The sequence below is a fragment of the Camellia sinensis genome, chromosome 6, assembly GCF_055761805.1.
Source record: "Camellia sinensis isolate YWXY chromosome 6, ASM5576180v1, whole genome shotgun sequence".
Lineage (NCBI taxonomy): Eukaryota > Viridiplantae > Streptophyta > Magnoliopsida > Ericales > Theaceae > Camellia > Camellia sinensis.
In genome coordinates, this window is record NC_138966.1 from 147,500,343 (window position 1) to 147,515,049 (window position 14,707).

A 14,707-nucleotide genomic window follows, 5' to 3' on the forward strand; every position below is an offset into this window, starting at 1 on the left:
GGAAATCCAATGCAGCTGTTAAAATGTGTATTAAGTAAATAATATGAGAAAAGATTCATCAAGGAAGTCAGTCTCCAAAGTCTTACATTTAAAGGAAAAAAAGCAAACTCACTTTCCCCAAGTCGGTCATAACAGCTACCACTATATACATTCCATGTAATTGTGCACCACAAAAAAGAAAAAAAGAAAAAAAAAAAAAGGTGCCTATAAAATTTAAAGTCGACATTCTGCAAAATAGTGCTTTACTTTTGTCCCTTGCTTTTAATTCAAAGTCTTACCAAATCCAATAATTAGTTTAAAGTCATACAATCTACACTCATCTGAGTTACTTTCAAATAAATATGCCGATCCAACGAGAGCCAGTAGATCAGCATATTTCATTTCAAGAACTTGATCTTTGGCCACTGTTGAATAGACATGTTTTACCTGACAACATAAACAGTACTCAAGTTTATAAATACACACATATAATTGGAACTAATGGTGTAAGTTGTTCTCCAATCAATGTTACACTGCCTTTCTTCTCCACTAATGTCTTTAAAGGGAAAAACAATTCAACTCCTTGGAAACACACGTATTTAGCATATCACCAATTGAACACAAAACTTTTCTCATAGTGAGAGCTCACAACAGATCTTCATCAATCTTTGCTTCACACAACAGATCATCCATCTTTGCTTCTTGGCAAATTACCCCCTCCTTGTTGCCTTCCAATAACCACACTATATTTGCATGCCCTGAGAATATAATAAATCTTTTTTAGCCAAAATGATATGATGTAAAATATATATAAATAAATGAAGATAAATGACCAACAACCAAGCAAATTGAAAACCAAAACTAGAATAACAAATTCTTGTACCCACATTCTTAAACTCGGTTGTCATTAAAATCAGCAATTACCCGAGACCATTTGTTCATGTACGCAAGCCAAATTTTTGGGCATATAGGGTCAAGGGGATAGGACTCTCAGTAAGGCTCACACGCGCCAAACCTCTTGAGCTTATGAAATCCCACTCAAGCATTAACATGCATTACATGACCAAAAATATCCGAAGCAATGTGCCAACAAATTTCCTTCTATTTTGAAACCCATTGGGAATCCAAATGGATAAACTGATATCCCACAAGGTCACATAATATATAGTAGGATTGTTTGAAATGAAGAGTCTCCACTTGATTTGAAGAACTAAGAAACCATATCCACAAAATGACTCCAAGCAATACCTAGTCCTGTCGTCACTAGAGAACCTAGTTCAGGGCTACGATTCAAGATGGGAAGGGGTTACCCAACCAAGTGGTCGTGACCTCTCTACTCATTACTCATAAGTTCATGGTTTAAATTTAAAATACGAAACAAACAGGACAAGAATAGCAGAGAAACAGAGCAAGGAAAGGAAACCCTAAATAACAAGAGGATTCACAGACTCAAAATATAATACTAAAGAAAATTAAAATTGGACCTATTTGCATAATTCCAAGTTGAGGGAGACTGGATGTTGAATAAATGCTACTACCTATGAAAAAACAACTTATTCCGCTTAGAATTAGTTTCATTACAAATATTTATATCACATTATCAAAAAATTTCCTCGAGATTTCAACTACTTTCTCATTACAGTTTTTGGCTTCACACTTTGATGGGTCCCCAAAAACATTTCGATGAGTAATGACTACTAATACATTTTTGTTTACATAATAACCCCTCGTAAATAATTATATATATGGTTTGAAACCTTCCTATAAGTCCCAAACTTCCTAACATGAAAACCCAAGCACTTCTGAAAATGAAGTCTCAAACTTCCTAGTTCCCAAATTCATGCTTTTGTAAGGCATTGTCGCCTTACAATCTGACAAACATTGCAAGAAGCTGATTACCAATTTCATGGGCAAAGGCTTGCCTGGTTGGATGCAAGCCTTCATATATGGTTTAAAACAAATACACACACACACACACACACACACATAAACATCTAGCTCTACAAAGTAAATTTTCTTTTCTGATCCACACTTGATTTCTACTACACAGTTGTACTTCCATGCAGACAGGTAGAAAAACCAAATTACAAGACATTTTTAAATTGGCCATTGATTGTCCACAGCTTGTCAGTTTTATCATCTCCTGAAGGGCCTCATACCATCTATTAAAATAGGAAGCTATCCATGATCTTACTGAAAAAACAAGGGGAAAAAAAGAAAACACATACCTCGAAACATATAGGTGATTACACTTTTTTCCATGAGACCATCAGACAATTCCTTTTTCTCTCTCCAGATTGCCAGCACTTCATCAGTTCTAAACCATTGTGTGAATGTTGATTCCTCCAGCGGAGTTGACATCCCATTAGCATAAGCTAGGAGACCAGTATACGCAGGCATTCCCCCATTGTCAATTCAGTACCTGTCATCAGTTGCAAACAACTTTCCACCCCTCTTGGAGCGCATGATTCTCATCATCTCTAGCAAGTGCTCATTGCAGCCCACACCACCAACAATAAGAACATCTTTCTTGTCACAGTGTGCCATTGCCTGTTCTGTAATCTCCACAAGCATCGGAAACATAGTTTCCTAAAACAATTTAAATTGTATGTGGAAATTGAGCCACAATTAGATCATGTAAATATTCAACACACACTTGCAATTTACAAAAAACAGCTATATCAAAGTACCAACTAAACTTTTTATCACCACAAAATATGTATTATTAAAAATTGGAAGCATTCCAAATGATTACCTGAAGAGAATATCATAAATCTGCAGGGGTGCATTCATTATTTTTTAGCTTTTCCTCAGCAGTGGCTTCAAGGTAACTCAATATTTCACTAAACGAAACATTCATTCCTTTGACAACAAGCTGCTGAAGAAAGGAAAAAAAGATAAGTCAAGCAGAAAGCATTTCTTCATCGCATCATTTCAAGAACATTCTGAAGCCTATCTGAGAAATTTTAAGAACATCTCCAGAACAAAAGTTAAGTATAAAAGTAAACCAAGGTTCCAGAGAGAATCTTTATAAATGAGAGGTGATGAAATGTGTAACAAATCTCATAGATATAATCTAAACTTACCACAAAAAAATATAAACTTACACATCAATCATGTATTATCAATTCAGAGCTGTATAAAAATATAGAAAAACAAAACAAAGATATGAAGATATAATAAAAAATGTAGTTAAACATATTTCTTTAAAAATAATAAGAACTAATCAAATAAGATAAAGGTAAGACTAAATATATTGGTGAAAGTTAAATCTGACAAAGTTAAAACCCACATATAGAGAATCTGTTAGCTTTGTTGAACAAGAACTTAAAATACAAGTACCAAACTTGAACCTTGCACTAAATTCACCAATATCTACTGCTCAGTGACAACACTCAAAATACTATATAATAATTCAATAATAAAACTCAACTCAACTCAACAAAGCCAGCATTGAAACCCTTTAAGGTAGATTTCATCTTTAGCCTTCAATCAACTCCATCTAAAGGCATATCCTCTCATAAATCCTTGGCAACTATTTCTTTATCATAGCCCCAACTGATGTTCATTTTGGCCTTCCACTTATTCTTTTAGTAGAAAACTGAGAGGAAGGATTGTGTATGGACGATAGAAAAAAAAAGGAGGGAAAGGAAAAATCACCTCACCCTTTATCTGTTTGGTTAAGCAAGAAGGAAAGAAAAAGAAGTAAAGACTACTAACTGCTTGTTTAATCATTTTCTCTTACAAATGAAGACAAAGGTGTTATATAGCTGACTACAATGGCCTAACAACCACCAAATTCCTACCTTCAAAAAAGTTCATAAAAAGGTACATAATAAAATATCTTCTTTAAAAATTAAGAAAATTATCAAGGAGTCTCAAAGCCTCATTTGCAGTTGTCTTTGTGTGTCTTTTGTCTTTTGAGAAGGCAGGGGGGGAGAGGATACCAAAATTGAGCTATACAACATTGGAAGATCAGAAACTAGCAAGCCATAACCACAACTTATTCCAGTACAGTGCAGGCTAGACAAGTATTGATCTCAACCACAATGCAAAACTGAATCATAGTAAGACATAAAGTTTTCTCAAACAATAGACAGAGAACAAACAATATAAAAAAAAAAAAAAAAAAAATCTGCAAACTTCTATAGTTAAACAAGCAAAACGCCAAATAGCAGCTCAATTTTATTTTATTTTTTTTTGGTCTTCCTCAAGTTTGAAGACATTTCAACAAAATAACCTGATATGACTATTAATGGACAGTCTCTGTGTGAATTTACCACTGATATAGGTTAAGGAAACTTGCTTCCAACTGCATACCTGCTCAATGTGTACCCAGGGTTTGGATCATTAGACAGAGTTAGAACCCTCGCAAACCGGTCCAAGCAATTCCCAACAGCAATATCTATAGTCTCACCAAAAATCCGATACCGCCCCTTGCTATCTGCAATCATCTGTGTGTTACCACCACTTACATATAGCACAACAGGGTCATCTGCTCCAGTGACAACCCTTCCTGTGTCAATATGAGCAACACAATGCTTAACCGCAACAATGAGTTTCTTCCAAAGCTGTGAAAGAACCCAAACAACAACAACAACAGCAACCTGTAATGGCGCACCCATGCCTGGTCCTCTAGTGTAACAAAGACAGTCGATGTCATTTGGGGTTATCTGCGCAGTCTTGAGGGCAGATTTGATAAGCGGCCGGCAGGATGTGTTGGAGATGGTATTGGGCAGTTTCTTGGGGAAGGAATCCCTGCCCTGGTGGGGTAACATAGATGTGTGTGTCTTGGGTTTGATAAAATTGAGCCATCAAGGGTCACAACCCCAACACCAATCTTGTTGGTTGACCCCTCAAACCCTAGATAGAGCTATCATCTTTTTCATCTTTAAGAATAATATTAATATGCCTGACTCAAATCCAACGTCTTCAAATTAGGTTGATAATTTCAACTGAAATTATATATTCCTATTGTCTGGGAAGACAACAAGAATACATGATTATCCTAAACTTGTCTCCAAGAGATGATTCCAAATCTAACTTCTTCAATTAGATTAAGAATTATTTATTTTCTTTTCCTCTTCTAATTAAAGATTGTTGTTCTTGTTCATCTACTTCCGTACATGGTAAACTGCAACTGCTAAAGAAAACTTATCCGCCACTTCTTTTTTTTTTTATATTTATTTTTATCTAATTTGTGAACAAGCTAATTTTAAAAGGAAATTGATTTGTAAAACAGAATTTTTATGAATAAAGCCCATCCAAAATCACATGTCAATGGCATTTTTATAATTATGAGCCACAGGTGCTTTGGCTTGAAATAAAAAAAATAAAAAAATAAAAAAATAAAAAAACAAAAAAACAAAAAATAAAAAATAAAAAAGAAGAAGAAGAGGAAGAAAAAAGAAAAAAAAAAAAAAAAGAAAGAAAAGAAAAGTCCCATTCTAAACAAAAATAATTAACCAAAAACAGCAAATTAAATATTAAAAGAGAATTTAGGGGTGAAATCAGGTCAGTCCAAGTGCAACTTCATTCCCACCTGATGGAAGGTTTTGGTTTTCATTATTCCCACCTAATTGATTGATTTGGTCTAGTTGTGTTTTTTCAATAGACAATGAAAACTATTGCTACAATACAACCTTACCAGAAAACAAAACAAATATCAACAGGTGTATCAAAACAAAAACAAATATCAACAGTTGTATCAAAACAAAAACAAATATCAACAGTTGTATCAAAACAAAACATGAACAACATTTAGAAACAATCCTATCTAAAAAACTTTTAAAGAAAAAAATCTAGAAACAGTGATGCACTGATTTTTGCTTAATATATGCCCATGTGGACAAGTCTGCTCCTGGACAACTCTGGGTAAATTTTAGGGAAAAATTTGGGCTTAGGGTTTCAAATAATTAAGACTTTTCTATTTTATTTTATTTTTTATTGTCTGAAAATTGAATTTTTTATTTTTTTATTTTTAGTGATTTTTTTTAATATTTTAAGTAATTTTTTTTACTTTTTAGATATGCCTACCTAAAAAATAAAATAAATAAAATATTTGTGATAAAATATTTTCAAAAATCAATAAATACATGAAAATATACTAAATTTATATATATATATATATATATATTGGTATTTAGTGAATTTTTTAAAGACTTTGTTTCACAATATTATATTTTTTAAGTATATTTGTATTAGGTGCAGTAAAAAATTTGTTTAAAATATTAAAAATATTTACTAAAAACAAGAAATATAAAAAATAAAAGCACAATTTTCAGAAAATTAATCAACACCAAACAAGGTGGTTTTTCAAGAACTTAGAGTTTAAAAAATTATGGGTTTCTTCAGGTAGCAAAAGAGAGGAAGCAATGCGATGTGATGACTGATGCATGCATGGTTAAGATTAGCTCCTAATAATATGCATCGACGGCTGGGATTGAAAGAGTTATTAAACTGATTCGATTCAATCCCTTTCGATTTGAATTTTACAAAACTAAAAAACGAACCCAAAAAAGCAAGGTTTTATTTTTTACATTTTTCTGAAAAAATAAATATTAAATATATTTTAAAATTTCAAAACTTATTCTCTTTAAAAAAAAAAAAAAATTAAATGATGACATCGTAGGGAAACAGTTGGCTCTTATACTATTAATCATGTCTTTTGCACCCTCCTCCAATGAGTTGTCAAGTTCAATCAAATGGATGGTTGTCTCCGGCCAATCCAATGATCAAGTAAAAACTGATTTCTTAAGAAAAAAAGGGGTTAGTACATTTATTTTCATTCTTACAACTTTATGTTGAGACTTGAGAGTGTTGGTTTCTACTCCATGTGAGGAGTTGTGACCATGTGAAGGAAGCCTTAGAAGTCAAGAATGGAGGCTGCAGATTTGGGCTGGAGATTTTCAGCCAAGCTATCCTATTATAGGGTGGTTGTGTTGGTGGCTACCATCAATGTTGTCGGCGGCTTGTCGACAGCTTTTCGGTGGACAAGATTCCATTTATGAATAAATGGGGAGAGTTGGAATGCAACAAAATGTGAGGAACCAAGAGAGCAAAATGAGAGAGTGAAGAGATATTAGCCCTCTGTGTGGGAGAGGGTGCTCCCTTTGTGTGAGAGGGGGAGTTGTGTGTTCGTTGAGTGAGGATGAGTGTTCCTCCTTATCTATTGTAATCTCTTTGTAATCTATTCATATATAGTGAAATTTGATTACTCTCCCGTGGATATAGGCATTGGGCCAAATCACGTTAAATTTTGTGTTTTCTTTTGTGTGTATAGGTTGTTTGTGCTTGTAAGTGATTTCAGGACATTTTGGGCGGGATCTCCGATCCCATCAGAGAGAACTTAAGACTAAACATTTGTACTGTTCTCAAGTTAAGGAAAATAAATTGGGCTCGAAAATCAGCCCGTTGCGATGCAACACCTATGATTCTTAACATTGCGACTTATGTTGGTCTACCCCTTGAAATCACTAATTTATCTATAGGTCCTCAATTGTTTTAAGACAAAAGACAATTTCTGCAAAAATAGAGGCTAGATCCATAAAAGAACAACAAATATATAACACCAACTTTGTTTAGTAGTTTGCATGGGTTCTAAATCTCTACAATCTCTTTTTACTTTGCATTTTAGGTTGATTATGTGATTTTCCATGTAACATTCCTTCCTTTCAATTGAAGTATTTTTTTCCTGTTTTTGTAGAAGTCAAAGTTCTGGTTAAAGATGTAGAAAAGATGCATATTTAGTTCATCAAACCCTATCACTTGTGGACCAAAAACCAGATGAATCCTTTACATCAGGACATGGACAAGAATTGGACAGAAATCATACTAAATAAGAGGATAGCATATCAATTTATCTTAAATTGAAAAAGAAAAAAAGAATGAAAAAAAAAAGGGAAAAGGAAAAGGAAAAGGAAAGGATAAAGCTAAACTCTACACACAATAATTAGTTATTGAAAATTTTACCTTGAAACAAAAAATAGTCAAAAGACTAAAAAAACAATGTGCAATTAGTACACATTAACGTGTGTTTGAGAGCGAAAAGATTGGGTACACGCCTAATCTTAGGCATAGTGCACAAAGTGGTTGCCCAAGACTGAAACCCATAACCTCAAAGTTATTAGGACAAGATTTTACTATTGAACTAAATATTAAAAACTTTATGTGGGGCAAACATTTCAATTTAGTTTAAAAAGGTGCCTATTTGGCAATGAAACAACCAAATGATGATTGAGGTCTCACAAATTTTCTGACAACCCACCTTCTAGGTTTCTCTCTTTTCACTAAAATCATTGTCGTACAACCTTCTCGACGCCTGTCTCACTTTTGAAGTGTAACTCTCTCTAATTTTTTATTATCAGGACTTGCTCGACATCCAAGTCCACGTGAAATAATTGAACCATCACGCTCTGACTTTTGGGAAGACAAAACACGAGTTTCAAATCCTACATGAGTGGCATATTCATCATAGAATGTTCTTGCAGCTTCTTCCGACTCAAATAGCATCCCCTCTTATGGTTCTTGATTTCTATCAGATTCACATGAACCTAGTTCCCCTCCTACAGAAGTTTCTATTCTCCCAACACCATCATCCATTTGGGTTTGCCCATCCAATGACACTCAACATTAACAGTTATGAGATCTTTACCAAAAAAGGAAATGAAAAATGAAAACTATTGTACATAATGTAATTTTTTTTAAACTGATATGATTAAAATAACAATTTGTAAATCAAGATTAAGAGAAGAGTGGCTCCTAATTTCAGATAAATATAACTGGGATACGACAACATCAATGAAAAGATAACTGTAAATAACATTAAATTATACCAGACTTGCCTGTGTCAACCACTAGCCAGTTAATTTTGTGCAAAGCACCAAACAATTTCTCATAAGCACCTAAACAAGCAGCAAAGACATGCAAAAACTGACCAAAAAGGGAAAATTCCCATGACGAAAAATCATAAAAAGTAGAAACAATGCAATCATCTACCACAACAGTAAAATATACTACTAAGCATTTGGCTTTGGCCTAACCATGAGTTTGTTTATATAACTCAACATCATCAATGGCAACGATACAGAATTTTGAATGTAATGTGGATTAGTCACGGTACAAAGTAAGTAATCGAATTCATATAACAAATCTGAATTTCATATATTTATACAAATCAATTAAAATTAGGTCAGCAAGACCAGTGTTTACCTTAGTTAAATCCTATGTTACATGAACTCGGGTATCAGTGTCGGGTGTGGATATGTATCTAGAGGTTAGACTCATCAAACCATAAATTCAAGGGCACATAGACCTGGCAAAAAAATGTAATATTTTTATATTTTTAATCAAATAAGTGAAATAAAATAGTGTCACATGTAACTTACAATATCAAAAAGACATTTATAACAATTATACAGCAAACAATACATACATATATAATAATAGTGTTAAATACAATTATATAAGAAGTGTCCAATGAAATGTATCCTCATATCCGTGTTCGAGTGTCGGGCCTCCGACACGGGTATTTGATTTAGTTTGAAGAGTCCGTGTAACATAGGTTTAATCTCATTTACTGAACATATTCAATGAACATAAAGAAATAGTTAGTGAGTGTTATCCAAATTCTTTAATCAAATTTGTCACTGCTTTGGAATTGTTGAATTTTGTCCCAAAAAGCACAACCAAAAGAATGATGAAATAAACAAATTTGAGTTACCCATGTAACCCATCATGAAAATACAAAAAATTAAAAATTAAAAGCATTTTAGTTAATTGATTTGCTCCCAAAAAATTAAATATCAACGAAATTAAGCCAAAAGATTGTGTAAGGCTCAGTGACAGTAAAATTGTTTGTTAGCACCTTTGTATCTGTTTCTTCTCCTTAAAAATACTCTCAGGGGTGCTTCATAAGTATATGATTCAATTCTCAAATTTTCTTAGCAACCAAACTAGATCTAAAACTAATACAGACCAAGAACAAAGCAATTTCGCACTGCCTGAAAGAAATGCACAGTAAATTTCCCATGCCCAAAGCCCTGAATTGACACAAAAAAAAAAAAAAAAAAAAAAAAAGTAGAACGAAATTCTGAAAATTTAAGCCAAATGCAGATCAAACAGCTCGAATTGGTTGAATTTTAGAGTTCCAATCACAGAAATGTCGTGTTGATCTTCAAAAACAAATTGCATACGTATAACACATCATATATATATATATACATGTAGAGAGAGAAAGAGAGTTACTGAAATTGAAGCTCTGAGTGGGTTTCGAGGGTTGATTTGGAGTTGAATTGTCGGAGTGAAGCTTTGAATTTGAGTGCTGAGATGTGAGATGAGATGGATATTTGATTTGCAAAGTTTTCACGGTTTTCATTCGAAAGAGGGGACGTCTTGGAAGTGTGGAACTACACATGCCACCATCGTACGGCGAAATAAACAGACTACTCACCGAGAAGGTGAGTGTGGAATAGGAGCGAGAAGAGAAGTTATTTGTGGGTACGAATTCCTGTTGGGTGAGTGGAATAGGAGCGAGAAGAGAAGTTATTCGTGGGTCACGAATTCATGTTGGGTGAGTGTGGAATAGGAGCGACGACGCGGGATGGTGAATTGTGATTGACGTAGAACGTGACGTTTTAAAATTAAGGGTAAATTATAAATATAAGATATATTTAAATGATAAATTATTTTTTTGTGATTTTAGAAATTATATTATGATCTCTAAAATATTTAATTTAATAACAAATAGATCATTTTATTAATAAATCATCAAGTTAATTAATAATTTTTAATAATGTTAAAATTTTATTTCAATTAGTAATTCAGATAATTTTATTATTGTATAGGTGAATAGTTAGAAATTTTACTTTTTCAATTAATTCTGTTAAATAAAAAATTCTGACAGGGAGATATTTGTAATTTTTCAAACCACAAGGGACAAGTGGTATTTTAAGCAAACTTCAAGTGGTGAATTCATAATTTATCCTAAAATTAATTGATATTTTTTTTATATAATTTTATAATTATTTATTCAGAATTTATTGAAGAATCAATAGTTTAAATTTAGGAATAATTTGTCTCCATTTAAAATTTTAATTGATTAGACAGTTGAAATCTCTTATCAGTAAGAGTTATTAAACGGAATACGTTTATTAGTAAAAAAATTTAATTGGGCCATATTTTCATAGACTTTAATCAATAAAAATTTTCAATTTAATGATTCTTATTGATAAAAAATTTTCATTTAATAATTTTTATCGATAAGAAATCTCAATTAGTTGATCTAATTTAACTGGAAAAAACCTAAATCCTTAAATTTATTTTAGTCAGGAATCATACATTTCACCAATATAATCTCTAATACATATAACTCATTTAGGTAAATTCTAGACCCTAATTTTTTTGAAAATTAAATGCCGAAGCCCTCTAGGTTATAGGGACACGTGTTGCCTTTTCATAAGTTAAAACCTTATTCTCAAGTGTATGTCTGTGCCTGTAAATAATGTTGGGATTAAAACACAGATATAATTTATACATATCATGTTGAAATTTATGGAATCTGTGTCATTTTTTTGATAAAGATGCTAAAAAAATATAAAGAAATATTATTCTTCTTAAATAACTTATAACAATTTTACTTGTACCACACGCTGTACAAAACTCAAATAAATAACAACTCCTCCTAGCCTTAATATAAATTAAGAAACAAGCATATAAGTTTTATAATGTTCACCAATATTGCAAATCAAAATATAAGAGCAAGTAAAAAAAATTATATACACTAAACAAAATACAAAAATCAAAGCTATTGTATACTTGTTAACGTTCTATAATAAAAAAGGAAAAAATTACTAAACACCACATAAAACACACCAACAAATGCTCTGCAATCTCAACAAAATTGAAAATTAAATATCAAACAATGTATACCATCATGTACTCTACAATTCCAAACTTAGAGGATTCCCAAGTAACTCAAAATTACCAACGTATATTGTCTTAAGAAAGGCATTTATTTTGTTACTAAGATTAATCTATGTTCACCCAAAAAAAAAAAAAAAAAAAAAAAAAAGAGAAATTTATCTATGTTTATCTTCCCAAAATGTGTAATGGCCAAGCCAACATTTTCTTATGGCGGGAAAAGAAATCTAGTGTAAAGTGCATGAGTCATTCAAATAAGCCATTATATTAGGTTTCTCATAGGTCATACCAATCCATTCTATTTCATTCCACTACTTTACATTTACCAAAACTACTCACAGAAAAGCTACAAAGACTACTACAACACCTTTTACTAAGCTGCATAAGAAAAGAAAGATTAAGAAAAATAATCTAGTGGAGAAAGCAAATGAAAGCAAAAAAGTCTGAGCAATACTATTTTTTATCACGGTTTACTGCTCATTAGTCCCATTTTGCTTTCATCTTTTATGCAAATGGAAAAGGAGCTTTGTTTAAGACATAACTACAAAATGGGGGGAAGGAGAAATTTTTTATAAACCCAATAATCACCGAAGACCCAATAAGTAACATACAAAAAAATTTAACTTTTATCAAAATTATATGAGTAATGAAATAGATGTAATAAAGAAAAATTGTGTGAGTAGGTTTATACATTTGATTATATCAAGAACCTAGAAATTGATGACTGCTAGCAAAAAACACAGTACAATACGAAAACAGCATAAAGTAACAAACTAAATCTTGGGAGAAAACTAACGATTAGAGGGAGAAAGGAAATGATATATTTATCAAAGCTTTAATGAAAAATATTATTAAAGAAATCAAAAAATTGAATACCTTTCATTATAGAAACTAATGAAATGTGTCAAAAATTGATGAACTGTAGCAAGAGGAAATCAGATATTAGAAATTGCATTATAAAAACATAGCAATCGTGTCACGCCCCAAGCTCCGTGACAACGCCGCACACTCATTTAAGTGAGCATACAAGGCTAAGAGTCCAACACATAACCAACAATGTAAAATACTCCAATTAAATCCTTAATTATCATAATGCTAAAATCCATAAAAGCTGATTATTCTTATCATATGAAATTATTCACCAATTTCACTAATAAAATCCATTAACAAAACAATAATCCAAGTACTTAAATCATAGTCCTACTCTTGGCACTCCCACATGTAAAAATCCCGCGCAGCTCTACTCTTCAGAATCTGAAAAAAAATAAGGGTAAGCTAAATAGCCCAGCAAATAACAAACCATCACTGCTAGCTGGATCAAGTATACAAATAAATAAATAAATAAATCGATAACTAATAAATATAATTTTTACTACAGTTCAATAAATGAACAATTATTTGTAAGATGGTTTCATAGCTAAAAATAAACAATGTACAATACATTTTAAATTAAAAACCAACAAGATAACTCAAAGTAATTCGTTGTTCAAATCGATGGTTCGATATTTAGATGGTTCAATGATTTGATTCACAAAACCCAAGTCTTGGTGACTACGGTCACTTAGCCCGTGACAAGGCCCAGAACCATATATAGGCCGGTGGTAAAGCCCCAAAAGAAACTAGTTTCTATGCCAATAAATAACTCCCATTGGCTAGGGTCCAAATCATAGTCAGACTAGAGTGATGTTCAAAATTCAAACAATACACAACTTTTAAATAAAACATTCGATATTTTCAGAATAAACGTTTAGTACAATTTTCAGAATAGTTTCACCAAATATTTAAATAATTTTCATAATAATATTCGATATTGTTTTATACTTGACCCATATTTTATTTTAAGAGAACATGAAGGCTATAAATAAATATTTATGATTTTAAACGATTCGATAGGAATAAAAATGAACCAACAGTGGTAGAGGGTTACTTACCTCAAACAGCTAAAATAATATTTCCCAAGCTAATCTCAAATTACCAAGATCCACCTCAATCTCACAAACCTAATAAAATATTACACCGCATAAACAATTATTATGTGCACCCATCTATCTCTTCTTGCAACAACAAGAAAATAAATTAACCCAATTGCCTATTAAGAACTCCCACAATTTAGCATCAAAACAAAGTCATCACGGTTTCGGAAATTCTCAACCCATATTATTCTATTGTTGTTTATATACACGTAAAAATTTGTAATTGCTTGTAATCAATCTTGTATCCCACAAACACACCACCATTAAACCTAACCTATCACATATTAATCTCAAAATATGAACCACCCAAACGGAATACAAAATACACTCTAAAATTGAGCAAAATCGAAAACCCCGACATAGACTACATCAATATAATTATTTAATCATATATGCCCATAAAATCATCTATTGATATATTAACACTAAAATCATAGCTAGGAATACAATAAAATAAATCTTACCCAAGTGATGAATAAAGCAAAACCACCACTCTTATGAATCCTCCATCTTCCTTTTAGTTTTGGTTTTTTTTCTTTAATTTTTTTTTCAAACCCTTGTTGCCTTGCCTTTCCACAACATCACGCCTCCCCTTGTTTGTTTGTGTTGTTTTTTTGTTTTCTTCTCCAAGACTAAAAGCCATGGCATCTCATACTTAACCTAATATTCTTTTCTTTTTCCAAAATTGCAAAATTACCCACCTATGTTATAGAAATAATAATGCCATCTCATAATTAATTCCTTGATATTACTAAGTGACCCATATAAATTAATTTAATTACCAATCTATCCAAAAATAATAATATACAAAACTTGGGTTTTACATCCTTCCCTCC

At 32.0% G+C, this 14,707-nt stretch overlaps 1 pseudogene across 1 annotated transcript; it reads right to left on the reverse strand.

The window, feature by feature from the left end:
- LOC145792957 (uncharacterized) lies at positions 1–5,274 on the reverse strand (annotated as a pseudogene). Its single transcript, XR_014333283.1, has 4 exons — positions 4,260–5,274; positions 2,735–2,857; positions 2,208–2,568; positions 1–737 (listed from the first exon to the last, which is right to left on the reverse strand). The product of XR_014333283.1 is annotated as an uncharacterized LOC145792957 (transcript).
- Between the last annotated feature and the right edge of the window lie 9,433 nt (positions 5,275–14,707).